The 19,141-nt window shown below is 38.6% G+C and overlaps 1 long non-coding RNA gene across 1 annotated transcript in view; it reads right to left on the bottom strand.

Moving 5' to 3' along the window:
- LOC144304392 (uncharacterized) overlaps positions 1-19,141 on the bottom strand; it is a 404,632-nt gene that overhangs the window by 155,560 nt on the left and 229,931 nt on the right. The gene's annotated exons all lie outside the window — the stretch shown is intronic.

The raw sequence follows: 19,141 nt of genomic DNA, 5'->3' as shown, positions 1-19,141 counted from the left end.
CTGGTACAGGTAATTGAAGGTACAATTCAAAATGGCTAAGATGACGGAGAAATTCAACATATATAACAAGATTTTCCAAGGTAGGACAGTTCTGGATTTGGTTACTTCAGAGGCTCACTGATGACACCAAGCATGTGGGCCACTGCTTCCATCCTTCTCCTCAGCCATCTTCAGCATCTCAATTGTTCCATCTCTGTCCTAAGAAAGCTGCAGGATCAGCAGACATCATATCATGATGGAAGCAGAAAAGGGAACCATCTTTTCCCATGTCTCTTAAAGAGCTGAGAACTTTGTCCTTATGCCCCACCCTCCCAGGAGATACTCTCTCATCCCATTTGTGAGAAGAGGATCACATGCGTTATCACTGAAACAGTCACTCTAGGAGGAATGGAAACCTCTGTGCTGGGCTTAAATCAGTCAGGATTTATGTGATCACTTGAGGAGAAGGGGATACCTGAACAACACAGAGGTATGGGGAGGGGAACTCCTGGTTACCAACCCACTGTGTCTGCTACAAAGTTCTACAGCCAATATGACACCCTGAAACTTAAGAAAACTGGCCTAGTTCCTGAAAGGATTTGTTGAAAGTATTTCATTATGGAAATTCTGGCCTGCCCTTGTTTTGGTCAAGTTTACTGGGATATAATAAGGAATTCCTAGTACCCCAGAGGTACTGGGGGATGTGCTATCCTATAGAGGGTTCGTAGGGTGGCATCTCCAAAGCTATACTTCATTCTATTTTCATTTTTCTAAAATACAGACCTAAGCAAGTCAGAGCTCAAACAACCAAGTGGTATTCCCACCAGTTTCTGAGCCATCTCTCTCCTCATATCTTATTTTCTTTTATGTATGAAAACTCAGGGACGCCTTTTTCTTTTCAGTTCCCTTTCTCCTCCTTTCTTTTCAGTTTCCCTTGTCTTTGCTGTGTTTTGAACACCCTTCTCTCTTTGCCTGACTGATAAACTCCTGCACATCCTTCAAGACCCAAGTCAAATGGCAAAATTCACTCCTTTCCTTTAATTTCTCCTTGATTTGCATTTCCATAGTTATTGCCATCATTGTTCTAAAATCATCCCATTGCTCTTACAGCCTCCTGACAAGTTTCTCTGCCTCTTCTTGCTCCCTCTACTTGATTTTCCACACTACAGAATATTTCTAAAGTACTAATCTATTTATGTCACTCTTTTGCTAATGTCCTTCATGGGCTACCCATAATGCCTGGGATGAAGTTCTGTAACATAGCTCATAAAAACCATGTTGATTAGTTACAGTATCTGTCTCTTCCCCCTCACATTAGGTGCTTTGCCACACCAAGTGATCTGTGGCTTATGAGTGTGCTATGTTCTTTTCACCTCCTACATTTGTGCAAATCCTATTGCCTATGCTAGGAATGCTCTCCTTCACCAACCCTCCAGGCTTCTGGTCTCAGTTGCCAGATTTAATGCCTGCAAGTCTTGGTGGGTGCTCTCTCATACATTTGTAAAGTTAGCATAAAACTATCACTTCAGGGCAGAAATAGAATGATTTTGCAGTCTTGGTTCAGTCTTAGGCACAGTGATTAAAGCTGCAAGCCTTCACTTTTGCATGAAACCATCATTTTAAAAAGTTCCTAAAACTTTCAGAATTTGTGGACCATTTACTTTGTCTACGAATCACACAAATCAACAAAAGTAAACATTTTTAAAAGATTCACCATTTGCCAGAGTTATAACCATCATAATAAAAAAAATGAAACTAAAGCCTAAGGTTAACTTACTATTGTTATTAGTAATAGTTTCATATCAGTAAGAAGGATGATACCTGTTTACTATCTTTCACTAAGAGATCTGCAGATACTTTGAGCCATTGACCAGATTTTACATCTAGTTTATATCTCTTTGTTCTGTTGAATTACAACATTCTAACTCGACGATGAAAGGTTTGGGAGATAGTCGGCAAGTGTTTGGGGTATCTTCTAAGTGCTTCAGACTTCTCACTAAGTGCTTTCTCTACTCCATCAGTGATAAACTAGAAGTCCAAGGTTGGATGTTTCACCTTGGGAGATAGTGATGGATGCATTATTAAATCCAATCTGAGTGAGTTCAGCTTCAGAAAGTATTTCTTCTTCTTCTTTTTTTTTTTTTAGCATGTTCTTAAAATTTAAAAATATGTTCATTATGGAGGATCAGTTTATTTCTCCAGTGAGTGAAGAAAATCATCTAGGATTGGAAAATATTGAAATACTCAGCGACCAAATCACTTATATGATAATTCAGTCTTTTTAAAGGCTTAGCCTCAACATTAAAAACCATTCTATTTCTGCCCTGAAGTGATACTTTTATGCTAGCTATTCAATATGTCAATAATATTGTACATATAATATTGGGAGAAATCACTTGAGATCATAGAAATAGTCTTCATGAGGGGAACCATACATCTCATGTGAGGATTTTTCCCCATGACAGTGTAGAAAAGTGGGAGTTTTAAAGTCACTGCCCATTTTTTCTCTCCCACAGAGCATGCTGAACAGTTTTATTGCTAGTGGATATAATTGGGTCATATTAATACTTGCCTTTATTTCTTTCAACCCCAAATCAAGATCAGGAGTTACAGCACTGAAGCCAATGAAGAACATAGTAATGTGGAGACAGGTATTCAGGAGCAAATTCTTTCATTCACATGAAAACTCCCTTGCTGGTTGTCCCCAGCTGTCAACACTGACCCAGTGCACTTTTCACATTCCACATCACTTTTTGCAAGGAGTTTTCAATGAATGAGAATCTCTTTTTTATGGGAACATGCAATTTCAGTAATAAGTGCAATAAGCCCATCAAATAATTCTTCTTCATAGATGGACAGCATGTATGCCTAGTGTGGATTCATACTTAGTGTATCAGTAGTTACATCTAACTGGAACACACACACACACACCCGCAGAGCATGAATGTGTGACAGCACCTCTACATCATATGCCATCATCATTAGGTGGCATCCAATGGTTCTTTTTGATAAAGGAATTATGTCTAATAGCTCATTCTGTTTTTTTCTCTCAAACACTGGATTTTTGTATCTACAGAAGCTTTATAAACCTCTTAGCCAAATAAAAGTCAAAAGTATGGCCTGGATCTAATTTTGCAATGAGGAGCAAAATGATTAATAATGTCTTAGTAATATTGGTCTCTGCTTTTAATGACAGAATAGATTAGTTTCCTTCTGATATGCAGTGTTTAGGGCTTGTGTTAGAAAAACTTCATTAGTCTACTATAGAGATCACTCTTCTTTATTTGAAAATTATGGGAAAGTTCTGCTGACTTCATATCACTATTTGACAAAATTTCAAAACAGTGTGTCAAGGAAAAGTGATAAATGAATTATTAGTCAAATAAAATGCAGTATAATTTTTTCATCACTGTATACTTCCTTTTTGCATTTTCTTCTTAGATTGCACATAGGAAATTATCTCATTTGCAGGTCACCTTGAACCAGAGCATATAAACTCGCATTCTATATTTTGCACTGAATTTCTGATCACCATTCACATGTTATATAAATTATATACTTTTCATATATAATTTATATATTATATAAATAACATTAGAACATTTTTATGAGTTCTTCTATTTATGATACATTTTTATCATTATTTTTCATTTCGGAAAGCAACTTTGAAACTCTGTTCCATTTTTATCAATTACTATTATTTTTAATTTTTTTATTTTTATCAATTAAATAATAAAATGAATAATAAAGTTAGATATGAACTCATTCTCCTGATAATGCACAGCTCAAGTTTTAAGAATGAATTGGTTATTAAGACCATAACAGCATTTCTGGGAAAAATCACAATCTTTTATTTCAAATTTGTGAAATGTATATTGAGCCAAAATCTTTTTGCTTTTCCCTCTGAACCAGCCGGGATTAGCAGTGTTCTGAGAGCACATTTTTAGAACAGTGCCTCAAAGGGTAGGCCCACTAGTGGCCTATATATTGACCTCTGCTGGCCAGAAAGGCATAAAAATTACAGGACTGATAAGTTATTCTCCTGGGTGTCATGCTGAAATATCACTTTAGCACAGAGAAAACCACAATCTCAAGTGTGGAGACTGGATAACTCAAGAAAGGAGATTGTCCGAGTTTCCTTGGTTACAACAGTGGTGATTCACAGACCTGGCAGACAGACTAGAAGCTCTCTCTCTCTCTCTCTCTCTACATTGCAGGAATGGAGAAAGCTCTGCCTGTCAGGCAATGATATTAGGCACCAGAAGCAACCATGGAATGTATGAAGTGCAGGATTCTGTGAGATTTGACTACAAAACAGTGAAACTGGTTTTGCAAAGCATGGCATGAAAACCAATCTTGTTAATTTAATCTATCCATTTATTCATTCATGTATTGATCCTTCAATGTACATGTACTGAGAGGCCATTTCTCTTGATTCAAACTTACTACAACCTCTGTCTTTACCTTCCCCACCCCACCCTATTTACTCCCTTCAGTAAGTTTATGCACCAGAGTTTGAGTCTCAGTTTTTAATCAGTTTTTTCAAATTGAAGTATAATTTACATACAGTGTATAGATTTTAAATATAGGTTTGAACTGTTTTGACAAATTGATATCAAAGAAGCAGAACATTTCTATAATTTAAATTTTTAATTACAGTTATTATAGTATTAGTATGAAGAAGCACTTTTGAATTAACATCTACCAGGATGCCTGGGTGGCTCAGCAGTTGAGTGCACCTGCCTTCGGCTCAGGGCGTGATCCTGGAGTCCCAGGATCGAGTCCCACATCAGGCTCCCTGCATGGAGCCTGCTTCTCCCTCTGCCTGTGTCTCTGCCTCTCTCTCTGTGTCTCTCATGAATAAATAAATAAAATCTTTAAAAAAATGAATTAACATCTACTTGGTCATATTTGTACGTCTCTTAAATAGTGTATGAGGTATGGCTGAAGAGAGAATTACTGAACTAGAAGATAGATTTGAAAAATACCTAGAGGGCACCTGGGTGGCTCAGTTGATTAAGCGTCTGCCTTTTGCTCAGGTCATGATCACGGAGTTCTAGAATCAAGTCCCGCATCGGGTTCCCTGCTCAGTGGGAGTCTGCTTCTCCCTCTGCCTCTCACCCCACTCATGCTCTCTCTCTCCCTTTCTCTCTCATTCACTCTCTCTGTGTCTCTCTAATAAACAAATAAAATCTTTAAAAAAGAAAAATTACCTAGAGTGTAGCATATATACCCAAAGAAATGGACAATAGGGAAGAGAGATTATGAAATGCTGAGGCTGTGTATCCAGAATATACAAAAAACACTTAAAAGTCAATAATGAGAAGACAGATAACTCAATATAAAAATGGGCAAAGGATTTCAAAAGATATTTCCCTAAAGAAAATATATAAATGGCCCATAAGGCACATAAAAAATGCTCAGCCTCAGCTAGCATTAGGGAAATGCAAATTAAAATCACACTAAGATATAATTTCCCACATATTAGGACAGCTATAAGAAGATGGAAAGAGTAAGTATTGGGAAGAATGTTGAGACACTGGAATACTCATGCCAAAATGGTATAGCCACTGTGAAGAAAAAGTTGGGCAGTTTTTCAAAAAGTTAAACATAGAGTTACCATATGACCTTCCATATATACTCCTAGATAAACACCCAAAATAATGAAAATATATGTATAAGTCCTCACAAAAACTTGTACACGAATGTTTATAGCAGCATTATTCATAAAATCCCCTAAATGGAAACAACACCAATGCCCATCCCTGATGAATGGATAAATAAAATATAGTATATCCATACAATAGAATATTATTCAGTCATAAAAAGGCCGGAAGTACTTATCCATGCTACAACATGGATAAACCTAAAGAACAGTATGCTAAGTGAAAGAAGCCAGTCACAAAAGACTACATATTGTATAATTTTATTTATATTAAAACCCAGAAAGGCAAAGCTATTAAACAAGTAGATTAATGGTTGCTTATGGCTCTGCTGGAAGAGGAGAATAAGGAGAAATGGGCAGTGACTGTGAATGAGTACAAGAGTACTTTTTGGGATGAGGCATAGGGTCTAAAACTGGATTGTGGTACCAGTTGTACAACTCTGGGAATATACTAAAACTTACTGAATTATAAATTTTAAATGGGTGAATCTTACATATCTCAATAAAGGTGTTAAAATATGATAGGCAAAACATTAGAAGAAATCTAAGAAAGAGTTTGGGGCTTTTTTTGCCTCAAAGTAAGAAAGGATATCTTAAGATTCCCAGAGTGTAAAGCATAGAGGAAATGATTGAGAAAATTAACTACCGTGATGAATCTAGCTGCCTTTAATTAAGAACTATGTGTCAAAAGATACCATAAAGGAAGAAAGAGACAAGCTGCAGTCTCAGGGAATGTATTTGCAATATATGTTCTGTATACTAAGTCTATGGCAGGTTAAAATGTGTAACCACTTTTGAAAAGAATTTGGTATTTACAGAAATTCTGACACCATCCTTCCTAGGGCTGGAATTGATTTTGTATATCCAAATTGTGTCCCTGCCACTGAGTCACACCTGCGGTATGTGGCAGGATGGTGCTGGGGGTGTAGTAACCTAGGTGTTCCATCTAGGTGACTAAGCTTGTGAAAGAAGCTTTTCTCAACCATGAGGTTCTCCTGACAAGCTGAAGGCCATTGCCACCAGCCTGAGCATGCCTCTTGGAAGGGAGTAGGAGGACTCTAACAGGATGCTCACTGACAGCCCCAGCGTAATATGCTCCAGAATGTATTAACAGTGTACCTTTAAGGGTGCCTGGGTGGCTCAGTTGGTTAAGCTTCTGACTCTTGATTTTAGCTCAGGTCTTGATCTCAGGGTTGAACTCACAACCCTGAGATCAAGCCCCATGTTGGACTCCATGCTAGGCATGGTGCCTATTGAAAAAAAAAAAAAAAAAACCTAAAAAACAATATATTCTTTCAGCTTATAGAAGCAAAATGACATTTGCATAAGATTTATGTATTGGAGTGCTTATTTTCACTGAGCCTCTGCCATTTTTGATAGCTATACCATCTCATATTCCCACTAGTACTATAAAACTGTCCTGGTTGCTTCACATCCTTGCCAAGACTTGGCATTGTCCACGCTTGACATTTGTGCCAATCTGTGCAAGTACTTAAACATATAATATGCTGACTCCATGGAGATGTGTCCTGGTAGACCAGAATATTCACAGCAGCACTGCTTGAGAGCATCAAAAGCATTGATTTTGTTTTATTTCTTAATTTGGGTGTCATGGCCACTCATTTCTTTATTATGTGTGCTATTTATACATATTAAACACATATTCTGAAAATGAATGCTTCATTATAAAAATTTTAAATAACAAGTTGTTAAAAAGATGTTTATGTAGAATGCAAAGTATCCCTAGACTATTTCTATATGCATATGTAAGTGCACTTAAAAATATTAACTATTCAATAGCTTTAAGGATTATTAATGTGCAAAACAGGCAACCTGGTTAAAACTTAGAGATGGGAGACAATACCCTCTGGGCACATGTTCTATGTAACTTCCTGAGCTATGTCCAACACAGTCTAGCACTCAAATGTCTGCATGTTAGACCAGTTAGCATTGTGGGATTTTCTCTCTCCTTTGTCAAAGACTTCCAGAATTGCACCACTTAGCCCAACTTGCAGAGTTTGTTTGCTTGTTTGTTTGTTTGTTTGTTTGTTTGTTTGTTTTAAGAGTCTCTTATACTTAGCAGCATCTTAAACCCTGTCTTGTTAGTCTAGCTTGGTGTGGCCCAGAGAACGAGAGGGTGAATGAGAGAGAAACCTACTGCACTCAGTTGTAATAAGCATGTTGTTACACACTGACATTTAAACAGTCATGTCAAAATATTCTGCTTCAGTGGCATTTCAGGTAATAAATACAAAAATGTGAGTTCATTTTTACCACCTAGATCTGAGCATTACTGCCTGTCAGTATGATTAAAACCAGAGAGACATTCTGAAAGATAATCAATTCTATTCTTATGTGGTTTCTCACTTGTTTGTATATTATTACCCTATTAGGACAAAGATCCCATATGTGCACCAGGCAAAGAGGAGAGAGACTTTGCAAAACAAATAAAAACCTTCCAAACATACACATTCACATGATTTTATCACAATGTGTATATTATTGTGTGTGTATGTGTATATAACAACTTCTTTATTTATAATTTAATGACAGGAGATTAGTCTGGTTGAAGTTTTAGAATTATATTTGGGAATAGTGAGCCCGGAATGATAATCACTTAGAGGATGATCCTATGTCTGCATATATGCTCATATGATGATAGATAGATAGATAGATGATAGATAGATAGATAACTTAAATGGGTATACTGAAAATCCATGCTTCTTAATGATAATAAAGTCTAGCATTTATTAAGCAACTACTTATAAGAACTGCTTCTAGTGCTTGCATATACTAATTTAATCCTCACAGTAATCATTAGACAGGTTCTATTATTATTTCCAACATCAAGCATCTGGACTTTAACATATTCAAAAGTGATCTCCTGCCTATCCCTACCATATGCCTTCCTCATAGAATTACCATTCTAGGTTCATGGAAATTTCATCCATTCTGTTGTTCACACTGAAAGCCTGAAAGTCACCTTTAATTTCTCTCTTTCTTTCTCTCTTGACCAACATATATAGCTTTGCAGGTTGTGCACTGCACAAGGTAAGGAGTTGCCATTCACACTGTAGGCATCATAGATTGTGTACTAACTACAATGATTTTCCAACAGCTGCCAATTCTAATAGAATAAGTACATTATCATAATTGTCTGAGAGATTGAAGGAAAATGTCATGATTATGGGCCCCCAGTGCTCTTTTCACCATCTACACTGAATTATTGTTATGGCCTTCCTGCCTCCGCCCTTGTCCTCATTCAGCCCTTGTCAGCACATTAGTCAGTATGACCCTGGCAGGAAAGTCCAATCAAACTCTGCTCCAAACCCTCCAGTGAGCTGTCATTCAGAGAAAAGTCAGAGTCCTTACTACAATGGCTTCATGAGCTCTGTTCCTGATACTGTTTTGTCTGTCTTCTCTTCCCCCCCACCCCCCCCACCTCTTGACTCTTTTCCACTGGCCTCCTTATTGTGCCCACACGCCCACAGCTTCACCACCATCCTCTCCACTCACTACTGCCCCCTCCCTTTCCACTTTTAGGTCTTCATTCAACTGTCCTTTAACGTGGTCTTCCCTGGCCATCCTATTTTGTTTTACTTTATTTTATTTTAAAAAATATTTTATATATTCACGAGAGACACAGAGAGAGAGGCAGGGACGCAGCAGAGAGGGAAGCAGGCTCCCCACGCAGAGCCCAATACGAGTCTCTGTCCTGAGACTGGGAACACACCCTGAGCCGAAGGCAGACCCTCAACCCCTGAGCCACTCAGGTGTCCCTCTGGCCATCCTATTTTAGAGTTGCAGTCCCATCCACCCTAGCCAGTCCTGGCTTCACCCACAGTCATGGCACTTGTCACCATCAATGTTTTCGATACATTCAGTTTATTCTGCTGCATTTCAGTTTGGTAAGTGTGGGCAGGGATCTTTGTTTTATTCATTGTGGATCCCAGGCAACAATTCTTGGCCCAGAGAAAGCAATTAATACTTTATAAATAAATACATCTTCATTTAACAGATTAGGAAGTTGAGATTCCGAAATCATCAATTTACTTTTTTCAAGGCCAACAGCCAGTGAAGTGGTGAAAGCAGGATACAAAGTCACGGAGCTGAACTTCAGACCCTGTGCTCTCTAACCTCTGCATTCTACGCTACATATCCAACAGCATGATTCTTTAATACTGATGATGATGATGATAGCTAGTATATTTAATGCCTCTTGTGTCAGGCACTGTGCTTTACATGTATTATTTAATTTGATATCCAGGAAACATCTCATCCAAGTCAGACTGGAGTCCTTAAAGTTTTGGCAAATTAACTATCATGCCACTCAAGTATAACTAAAGATGAACAGAACTTGATTTCCGAATCCTGAAGGACAGCGTAAACTTCCCTTCTCCCTGTGGGGAAGGCAGGAAACTAGCAACTTCAAATTTCACATGAACAAATTGGAAATTGTGTAGCTACGCGAGAGACCCCAGTGTGATCATCCTATTATGGTTGGCTGCTTTGGTGCAATTTATTATTCATTTATTCGCTCATACATTCACTAGCATTCAATTATAATTCACTCCTTCAACAAACATTCATTGGATGACTGCCCTGTGATGATGTACTATGCCAAGTTCAAAGGCTACAAAGATAAAGATAACACATTCTCCGCCCTTGAGGGCAGCCTCACAGCCTAGCAAGAGAGATGAATGCTAGCGCAAGTAATGCCACTGGGGGAATGAAGCTAGCTATACTAGAAGATCCGTACAGAATGCCACGGAAGCCTAGAGCAGGGAAGGCCTGACCGGCCCTGTCTGGGGAGTACTTCTTAGAGGAGATGACCCAGGATGAGTAGTTCACCAGGCAGGCCTGGGGGAAACGGGCTACGGGCAGAGGAAGGGATTTGCAAAGGTGCAGGGCTATGACTCACACACGGGGGCTCCCAGCCCTGCACATAGCTAGCTCAGTATAACTGGAGCTGGAAGGCATGCGGGGAAGGGGTGGGAGGAAGGAAAACAGGAGCTAGAGGGATTTTAAATAAGGTCATGATTAGATCAGATTTTCATCTTACAAAAATGCCTCAAGAGTCTGGATGGAAACTGATTTAAGGGGGCAAGGCCAGATGCAAAGAGGCAGCAGATATCTGGCACTTTGAAGCTGCTGCTTTGATGCAGGTGTTTTGGCTGGGGGATATTTTGAGGTGGCCTAAAAATAATTACATTTTCAGCTCTTAAAAATTACCGAGTGATGTGCAAAGCAGCCGTCTCACCTCATTGCGGAACCCCGCCCTGTGCCAACTCCCGAATCTGTGGAGGCTGGGGATGGGGTCAGAAGCAGGGCGAGAATTCGACAACATCTGGCAGAGGAGCCACACATAGCCCGCAATCATGCACTTACTGCAGCCTCCTAGCTCAGGAGGAGCCATTAATATGCAAGGAGCACACTGCTGCTTCTCTGAGACTTCCCTTGTATTTTGCAAGAGCCGGTTACTCCCCAGCAGTTATAATTGTAACAATGATTTACTTTTAGCTAATAAGCATTATTAAGTGCTTTAACCAATATGTGTTCAATTTTCCATTAGAGAAATCTTAAGAGTGGAAACCTCTGCTTTTATGGGCTTCCATCTAATGTTCAGTTTCTTTGGGGTTTCATCTTACACACTGGAAAGGAAGCTGGAGAGAGGTATATTATGAGGACTATTTTAACTGTAATGAAAAATAAAGCCATTGTCTTATTGAACTGGAGAGTCCTGAATATCGCTGACAACCAACATAGCTGAATCTAGGGGCTCAGTGATATCACTGTGGCTCTCTTGTTCTGAGACAGGCTTTCTTCTCCACATGTCAGGATAACTAGTCACTGGCACCCCAATGCTCATATCTGATCAGTTGAGCAAACCCAGATAAAAGAGCACTTCTTCAAAATAGCTTCTGAAAAACTGTCCCAGGAAAGCTTCTGACTGGCTCCTAAACCATGATCCAAGGTATGTGGTATCTTTTTTTTTTAAGGTTTTATTTATTTATGTATTTATTCATTCGGAGAGTGTGAGTAGGATAGGGGCAGAAGGAGAGGAGAGAATCTTAAGTCGACTCTGCTGAGCACAGAGCCTGACGTGGGGCTTGATCTCACAAGCCTGAGATCATGACCTGAGCCGAAACCAAGGGTCAGACACTTAACTGACTGAACCACTCAGGTGCTCCAATATGCGGTATTCTAATTGACCAAGCTGGAGGCATGTTGTGTCTATCTATAGAGGGTTGGGGAGCAGTGGTTGGGGGTTCAGCCCTACTGGAATCCCATAGGATGGATATTTCCCAAGTAGATGGACTCCTTTTATCAGGGAAAAAAAGTGGGGGGGGGGAATTATATGAGGTATCCATTCTAGGCATAAACTGGAACTCTCCTAGGCCATTTAGGAAATATGGTCACTTGGGGTACCTGGATGACTCAGTGGTTGAGCGTCTGTCTGCCTTTGGTTCAGGTCGTGTGATCCTGGGGTCCTAGGGTCGAGTCCTGAATCAGGCTCACTGCATGGAGCCTGCTTCTCCCTCTGCCTATGTCTCTGCCTCTCTCTGTGTGTCTCACATGAATAAATAATAAATAAAACCTTTAAAAAAAAAAGGAAATATGGTCACCCTATCTATGTGGGAGAGGCTGTTTGGGCACAGCATGATCCTTTATCTTTTTTCTTCAAATTGCACAGAAAATCCTCAATTATATTTCTAACAGTTCTTTCAGTGCTCCTATAATACATACATGTTATGTTTAATAGCATCAAACTCACTCATGATTTGAGGGCTTTGTTTTCTTTTTATAGGTTAGCCCTGATTTATCAAATTTTTAAAAAGATTTTATTTCTTCACTTGAGAGAGAGTGCAAGAGCATGAGCAGAGGGGAAGGGCAGAGGGAGAGAGAGAAGCAGACTTCACACTGACCAGGGAGCCAGACTCGGGGCTCGATCCCAGGAGCCTGGGATCATGACCTAGGTCAAAGGCAGATGCTTAACCAAGTGAGCCACCCAGGGCCCCTATCAGAATTTAAGACACCCTTTTCCCTGATTATAATAGTCATCTTTAAAAAGAAAAACCTTATGAAAAAAATGATATTAAGTAATATAGATGTGACTAAAATATAAAGTAAAAGTCCCTGTAACTAGGCATTCAGGGAATACAAAAGTGTCAGTATCTCTTAGTAATAAAAAACCAGTAAGTTTTGACCAAGTTTTGACTCGGATGCTTAGAGACATATAGGAAGTTATCCTGGGAATCCACAGGTGAAATAACCAGCCAGAGGCCCAACTAAGGCAGTGGTTGAGACACTGGAAAGAGGAGGACTGTGTTGAGAAATGTATTTAAGAGCTGGCACCCAGGACTGGGTGATGGAACTGAAAGTGCAAGGCAGAGAGTGATGTCCTCATTGCCGGATCAGGAAACCGCCTAGAAAGGGTGCTTCATCAGAGAACTAAGAACTATTGGAAGAAAGGAAAACTGGAAGGTGTAAACGAAGAATGGCTCCAAACCTCCTCTGGGTCTGATTTAATTTACAACCTCATTCTGGGAAGAAATGAATGCATTCCCTGACAAAATGTGTAAGCAATTTTCTGATAAACTTTAATGGAATTAACACTTATTCTGGGAACCAGTCATCATCCTCCACCTAGCTGACCATCTGTCAAGAGTCTTGTGACCCATAACCAAACATTTTCTTCCTCCTCTTTTTTTGAACATGATGATTTAACACTCTCTTTCCCAGCAAAATGCCCTGCCAAGACTTCACCTTTGAAATGACCACAACAGGCCTTTTCTTTTGTAGCAAGATTATGATGAAGTGTCAACATGTGCTTGTAACTAGGACTTCTAGGGGAGGGAGGGTAGCATCTGCTTCATTTATAGATATTTTAAGTCCTAGTTCAATGGAGGCTTTTTAAAGATAAAAATAACAATTTAAAAATATTCGTTAAAGTAATACACATTCACAGAAGGTTTGGAAAACCCTAAAAGTAGAAAGCATAGGAATCTTATTTTTACATCATCTTTATGCATTTTCTTTTTTTCTCCATTATTTGTAGTTTTATCTGTAAATTTTTTTTATTTAAAGTATATATGTGCATATGTATGTATTTATTTATTTTTAAAGATTTTATTTTTAAGCAATCTACACCCAACATGGGTTTTGAACTCACAACCCTGAGACCAAGGGTTGCATCCTCCACTTACAGAGCCAGCCAGGCACCCCTCTTTCTGTGAATTTTCCACCTAAAACCTTCAAATATTTTTTCTATTGATTTGTTGCCTTTTTAAAATTAAATAGTGAGAACTTTTTATAAATGAAGGATATTGCCCCAAATCAATTGATCTTTCTAGATGGGAGCTTGTTATGTGGCTAGGACTTCTGCTCAGTGGTGGGTTCCCTAGCGGTTCCTCTCATGGACTTATTTTAATACTTCATTGGAAGATAACTGCTCTTCAGCAGTTACTATGCATTAGGCACTTGTTAACGTGTCCTCCTGAGAAGAACCACTGGGCCTTTGGCTGCAGTCCCCAGGGGTGAGCACAGTGTCTGGCACATGGCAGGGAATAAATACTTGATGAATCATAATAACAGTAACATTCTTGGATGTTACTAAGGAGTAACTAAGCATGCTGCATGCATTATTTCATTTAAATCCTCAAATTCAGTGAAGTAAATGCAATTATTACTACTATTTTACAGATGAGAGGACCAAGCATAAAGAAGTTAATAATTCATCTGAATTAATAATTCATCTGCCACAGTTAAAGCTGAGTTTAAAACCCAGTTCTGTGTTGTGTTGAGTTTAAGATCATTATGATGCTATCAATGAAATTGTATCTAGAAGGGGAATTTTAGACTGTGGCATGGACACTTGACCCCGAGACGAATTCAACATGAATTGGTCACACATCACAAAATTTGTGCTCTAACATTATTTTGAAACAGTTTTTATTTTTTTAATGAAATTGAGAGCATTGCATTCTATAACTAGAAAAATCCCACATCATAAATTTCATGTTTCTCAAAGGTCCCAAATTATAACCAGGCAGAGTTTGGCAGGGAAAGGACCCAACAGGAGTGAAAAGACCCCACAGGTAATAAAATGAGCTAGTGATCCAGACTCGAGTTGTGAAACTACCCAGGAGTGCAAAAGGCAAAATGAGTTTCATAGAATTATCTCTTCCTATGTTGAACTTTCATAGTAGCTCAGATTGAAACCTCAGTTTTTGTAACACGAGTTAATTGAGAACATTTGCTACTCATACGATTTTATGAGTTCCGATGTATAAAATCCTCTTCCTATGTGTGGAGTCCGAATCATCTGAACTGATTTGTCCAGTTTAGCTTGAGTTTGTATATGCAGAGGCCTGGCTACCTTCACAAGCTGGCTGCGATCACAAGGACAGCATCCCCTGCCGCCTGCCTGCCACTTTCTCAGCTCACCCCAGGGCTGACTTGTGGGGGTCAAGCAGTTCCAGGCGTGTTATGCAGAGCCAGCTATCTACTCCTTTTCCCTGGGCTACTTATGAGGATGCCTCCAGGGCACTGCAGCTGGGGCGGGGAGACAAGTAATGGACCCCACAGAGGGGACCTACCAACCTGAGTCAACAGTGGGAACACGGTTTGGGCTGCTGACAAGCAGCTGCATTTTACCCATCTTCCTTTTAACCCACTTTCTCTCTTGCCAGTCGGTTAGAATATATTCTGTGTGTTTTTATGGAAAGAGCACGGGACTATGAATCCAAAAACACGTGTCCTTATCCTACGTGATTTAGGACAAGGCATTGCAATTTCTGAGCCTCAGTTTCAATTGTAAATGAGGGATAATAATATCTTTCTTATGGAATGACTGCAAAGATCAAATGAGATAACGTATTTGAAGACACATTGCAAAACTCTACGTACCTTATGCATATTTTGTCATACATAGTTTTATTCCAGTTTTATAACCAAGGAGGCTGAAAGTCATTGGGATTACAGTCACATCTCTACTAAGAAACAATGCAAGGGTTTGAACCAAGTCTAATTCCAGAAACTCCAATCTTTTTTTTTTTTTTCCACATGCTGCCTCCTTAAACAAATTCAAGTTGTTACTATGACTGTAATATATATATATTACATATATATGTAGGCAATGTATGCTGGAAAATGTTAACCCTAATCTCAAGAGTCCCATTCAACACTCATTGGGACTCTGCCCCAGCTACCGCTAGTACCTAGCAAAGAGGAGAGTACCCAGGTCTAGACTTCCTTTGGTTGCACACAGATTTCCCATGGACTAGAGAAAGGGGCACAATATAAATGTGTATCCCTGTGGCACCAGCTGCTATTACTCAGGGTGCTATTTTAACACTAAACAATTCAGAGTGAAGAAAACATCCTGTGTTTATTCTTTATTCATTGTACTCTGGTCCCCTACAAATCAGGTCACATAACAGTATATCTTTGCAAGTGGCTCTAGGTAATCCTTTTTCACCACGATGATACAATAGAAAACTGCAACCTCCTGACCATTACAAACAAACAAGAAAATGCTTGTTTTTCTGTCAGATGAAGTTACTAATTAAAAATATCTGCTAGGAAAACCTAAAAAACAAAAAAACAAAAAACAAAAAAACAAAAACAAAAAAGGGGAGGAAAAGAATGAGCTATTTTCTTACTTTCTTGCCTGAGGAATCTCCTCTAAACGTTGATGTATATCTTGAGTTTGAGTAATTACATTTTCTTTACAAATAACAAACGTTTCTTTGTTGATTTAGTTTCTCATCCCATATTTTTCTTGCAACTGGCAGTACGACTTCTATTAATTAACTGTCTCTTTAATAATTCATCAGTTGCCACAATATGGAAGGTTCTGTAGGCAGACATACATCTTATACACACAGCTTCTAAGATGTAGAAGCCTAAGATAGCACAATTATTCATTGCTGTGCAAAAGTCTTTATCCACCTCCTTTCTCTGACTGGTGAAGACCTCAGCTCTCCTTCCAGCCCAGCACTTGGCACATGGGCCCCAGGATAATCGTCCACACATCCTGGTAAGAGGGCCAGAGGTAACAGAGCTTAGAGAAAAAAGCAGGGGCTCCACTGTCACCTCAAGGATTTACCTTTGATTTCAAAGCTGTTTGAAATTTAGAGCCCCAAATAATTATGGGGCCATCAGTATCAATAGATTAGGATGACGTTGTTCCTTTTTACAACTATTAAAAATGATCTTTTCTTTCTCATATGATATGCACAGTACAGACAGGATTTCAGAAAACAGCAGTAAAAAATAAGAGAAACAGAAAACCATAGTTGCACTCGGAGAAAACCTTTCGTTGTGCATGTTTCATTACACACACAAGAATGTATTGAGTAGTGTCATAGCTCACATCTAATTTTTAGCCTAAGCAACAGTTTGGACATTTATTCATGCCAACAAGTAGTCATCTGCAGAATGGTTCTTTTTTACAACTAGTATCACAACGTAATTTTTAACAACTAGTGTTTCAGCCTGTAGAAATCTAATCTAAAGGAACACATTTCCCTCCCATGACTTGGATAAATGAGTGCCAATCTTGCCCTATTCTTGCCACTGTCATATGTTTCTTTTTTTTTTTTTATTCTTTTCAATATAAGTCAATGTGTTTGGTTTGAAAATGATAGCTCACCGAATTATTTATAATTGTTTTCTTATTTTTATTTTTATTTTTTTTAAATTTTTTTCTTATTTTTAAATGAATAGTGAGGCTGAACAGTTTTTTCATATTTTTATTCATCCTTGGCCTCTTTTTCTCTAATTGTTCTTTTATATCCTTTGTCTATTTTCGTATTGGTGAATTCCTCCTTTTCTTATTAATTTGAAAGATGTCATATTTTAACAATAACAACCATTGTTTTACACATGTAACAAAGATTTTTCCAGCACATCATTTATCTTTTACTTTGTGTGTGCATGTTTTATCAACAAACATTTTTAACATTTATATTGTGAATCTCTATTAATCTTTTTTCTTTTTATTTTTTTTATATATTTTTAAAGATTTTATTTATTTATTCATGGGAGACACACAGAGAGAGGCAGAGACATGGCAGAGGGAGAAGCAGGCTCCATGAGGGAGCCCGATGCGGGACTCGATCCCGGGACCCCAGGATCACGCCCCGAGCATGAAGGCAGGCACTCAACCACTGAGCCACCCAGATGTCCCTCTTTTTTCTTTTTAAAGATTTTATATATTTTTTTGAGAGGGAGAGAAAGAGAGAGAAGCACAAGCAGGGGTGGCGGTGGGCAGAGGGAGAGGGAGAAGCAGACTCCCCACTGAGCAGGGAACCCAGCATAGGGAGCTTGATCCCAGGACTCTGAGATCATGACCTGAGCTGAAGACAGATGCTTAACTAACTGGCCCACCCAGGCACCCCTCTTCTAATCTTTTCTATAACATTTTTCCATCTTTGGTGTTTTGTTTACAATAGATTTCCCTATCCAAGGATTGACTGGCCAAATCTATTACGGTCTTATTTTAGACATTTAATTCGTTTGGAATTTATTTTGGTTTATATTTTGAAGTATGGGTCTAACATCCATTTTTTTTAATAGCCAAACCATTTTCCCAAGTTCATTACCAAACAATCTACTTTTATTGTATACTAAATACTTAAGAATCCTCGAGTCTGTTTCTGATAGGTCTCTGCTTTAAAAAAAAAAAAAAAAAAGATTTTATTTATTTATTCATGAGAGACACACACAGAGAGAGGCAGGGACACAGGCAAAGAGAGAAGCAGGCTGCATGCAGGGAGCCCAATGTGGGACCCGATCCAGGCACCCTAGGATCATGCCCTGGGCCGAAGGCAGACGCTCAACTGCTGAGCCACCCAGGTGTCCTGATAGGTCTTTGCTTTTAATGTAGAGGTGAAGCAGAGAAGATAAACTCTTCATGACATGGCAAAGGTTGGAATCACTGCCACGCTTGTTTCTATGGAGCATGGCCACAGACTAGAAATGAAGGGATGAAAGAGATATAAGTTTAAAAATGTAGAGAATTATGTTCAAATATTTAAAAGATGCTGAGATGTAGTTTTCTCCCAATTTTTCTTTGATGTGATTGGTTTTTAAAAGATGTGATCCCAGTTTAATGATTACACAAAAGTGACACATATATTTTAAAATTCTTTTTTCTGTTCTAGTCTACACTAGCTTTCTTCATAAATAATATATTATCTTCTAGTAGAATCAGTTTGCACTTGGTTACAAATGCATTGCAGATAACTAGATTAAAGTTAACAAAACCAGTATTGAGATTTTTTTTCTTCAACTGAAAATAGAGGGGATGATATTCCTTCCTTCCATTAGGACCAGTGCTAAACATCTAGAAATGGACAAACTTTGCTTTAGACACTTAGAGAGGTTTCCATATCCTCTCTTGATGTAATCTATTCCACTATTTAATGATTTTCATTAATATAAAAATCTCTCATGTAGCAATTTAAACTTTTCTTTCTTACTCTCTTTCCT

Source organism: Canis aureus, chromosome 33, assembly GCF_053574225.1.
Source record: "Canis aureus isolate CA01 chromosome 33, VMU_Caureus_v.1.0, whole genome shotgun sequence".
NCBI lineage: Eukaryota > Metazoa > Chordata > Mammalia > Carnivora > Canidae > Canis > Canis aureus.
This window is presented reverse-complemented; position numbering and strand designations above follow the sequence as displayed.